This window comes from Megalobrama amblycephala, linkage group LG23, assembly GCF_018812025.1.
Source record: "Megalobrama amblycephala isolate DHTTF-2021 linkage group LG23, ASM1881202v1, whole genome shotgun sequence".
Taxonomy (NCBI): Eukaryota; Metazoa; Chordata; class Actinopteri; order Cypriniformes; family Xenocyprididae; genus Megalobrama; species Megalobrama amblycephala.
Genome location: NC_063066.1, coordinates 21032557 through 21035171, shown reverse-complemented (window position 1 = coordinate 21035171; position 2615 = coordinate 21032557). Strand labels below are relative to the sequence as shown.

Genomic DNA, 2615 nt, shown 5'->3' with positions numbered 1-2615 from the left:
AATCTCAATGGAGGTGGGTAATTTTTATTGTTTTTGAATTACCGTAAAGCATTTTGTCACTCTCACATGAGCGTGAACATGAGGCGAGATTGTGTCGGGTCGGTGCAGCTCAACTTGCAAGTGCTGTTTTTTTGGCATAGATGTGCCAGAGGGGGTTAGTGTATGCCTCAAACACACCACTGCAAGTCAATTAACCATTGTAAGGACTTAGAAAACTATTTATGAAGGTAAAAAAAGTTACTTAGTTCTGCTTTAAGACATGTTCCTGGATCACGGTGACCTAATATGCTAATGCCCATCAGCAAGTTGATGTGATTGGTTACAAGGGAGTTTGTGACGTCACAGACACCAGCGATTTCAAACTGCAGGTTTGAGACTGTCTTTTTTCTCTTAAGTTTTAAGGAGTAACCTAAATACTCAGCAATGGTGATATGATTTTGCACATGGTTTGTCTTCAAGCATATTAAAAACACCACATATAGACATATAAACAACATTAAAAACATAATTTTAACTTTAAATTTTTAGGCTGCTTACGTCAGTGGTCTAACGGAGCTCGTCAATGTCCAAATGATCGAGATGGCCAATCAAATCAAAGAAGGCGGGTCTTACTGTCACTGTGACAACGCAACGAGAATTCGTGGAAAGATGGAAATAGATGTAGTAAGTTTTAGACAACTGTTTTACGATAGACATATTCAGCGACCGACAGTAATAGACTACTTAGTGATGCAAATTACTCGACTTTTTATGAAATGTCGTCGTTTTGAATCGAAAATATGCGATAATGATTCATGTAATTCATGAATGATCGTGACGAACGTTTGCGTTTTCGACATATTAGACATACGAATAAAAGTGAATGTGTGCACATTTTGAAATAAAATATTATTTGCAAATAGTTCAACTTGATTACTTCATAACTACAATTAGCTTAGAACTTATTTTACCATTCTTCATCCAGGTTTAGGGGTAAAGGAATGTTTATACCGTATAAAAATCATCATGTCCATATAAAACATGAAAACCCAACGTGTGTGTGTGTGTGTGTGTGTGTGTCAAACACAACCTCATACATTAAACAGAGACTGTATGTTATATGATTTATGTTATATATCCACACACATTATGCTACTCAAAACAACACTAAAGAAGAGCAGAACGTACAGTAGGTTCCTGCAGAAATAACTGTTCTCTTGATTGTATTAGTAGTCTAATATTTTGTATATGCGTGAATATCTAGGGATTATAATTTGTTGCTGTTGTTGTTGTGTCATGCCATAGTTGTTTTCTTTGCCTCTGTTGCCACAGGCATCCTTGCAGGGACGCGAGACTGGGAATTCAAATACTGCTTGGTGACAGTCTTTGTAATAGGCACGGCTACAAGAGAACTGGAATACGAAGTGAATACCGCTGCGGTGTTTACATAGCTGCAAGGCCACGGATTCACACAATGCAAGGTGTACAAACTAAAGGCACCATGGAGCTGAAGAGTAGTTTATCTATTCAAGAGACAGAAAGGACGAGGACCATCATGTGAGTATGTGTTTGTTCAAGTCAAAATGCCTGGCACCTTTCACTTTCCTGTGCCCCCTCTATGGTTGTCTTTGATACAGTGAAAGAAGCTGTGGTATTTTTAGGATCCTTGTGATGAGGTGGAACCAATCTCTCTTCTCTATGGAGGCTGATGTCACCAGGGTGCGTGGGCATGTGGCAGGGAAGCTGGGCTACCTGCTGTGAAAATGTGTAGTCTCTTACCAGCCAGAAATTAGAGCAATACAAATAACATACTAATATAAGCTGTGCAGAACCTGCGTGTAATAGATTGCTGAGCTGCACGCTGACCAGTGAAGATATGTTCTGTGGATTGAATGTTGGCTACATGCTCTCACATTTCTATGGATTTTTTTTTTTAATGTCAACCATTTTAAAATCATGTTAATGTAAAAGATTTTTGTACGGAATTGATTTGGCTTCTTGCGTGAGAATGAGGAGAGTGTTAGACTGGCTTTGTTGTCAACATCCAAATTTCCATATTACATTGTTTAACAAAATTCATGCCATTTTGCAGAACTGATACTGTTAGTGTTCTCGGAAATCTGGAATAGTTTTTGGTTTAGTGCAGTAGTTAGTTCTGGTAAAATTTGTAAGGTGACCAGATTTCAGATTTAGTTAGTGATCAAAATACCACTGAAATCTCACTTGTTTTTATCTAATGTATGAATTAAAAATACATTCTTGTGACAATTATTAATTATTATTAATAATATAGGCTATTATATATTAATAATTATTATGATGCCTGTATTAAAACTCTATCTGGAATTAAAGGGTTAGTTCACCCAAAAATGAAAATTCTGTCATTAATTACTCACCCTCATGTAGTTCCACACCCGTAAGACCTTCGTTAATCTTCAGAACACAAATTAAGATATTTTTGATAAAATCCAATGGCTCAGTGAGGCCTCCATTGCCAGCAAGACTATTAACACATTCAGATGCCCAGAAAGCTACTAAAAACATATTTGAAACAGTTCACGTGACTACAGTGGTTCAACCTTAATGTTATGAAGCAACAAGAATACTTTTTGTGCACCACAAAAAAACAAAATAGC

The 2615-nt window shown here is 36.9% G+C and overlaps 1 long non-coding RNA gene across 1 annotated transcript; it reads left to right on the top strand.

The window, feature by feature from the left end:
• The first annotated feature begins 601 nt into the window (after positions 1-601).
• Positions 602-2336, top strand: LOC125259423. Its single transcript, XR_007182801.1, has 3 exons — positions 602-663; positions 1312-1536; positions 1641-2336. It is a non-coding gene; the product is annotated as an uncharacterized LOC125259423 (long non-coding RNA).
• The last annotated feature ends 279 nt before the right edge of the window (positions 2337-2615 follow it).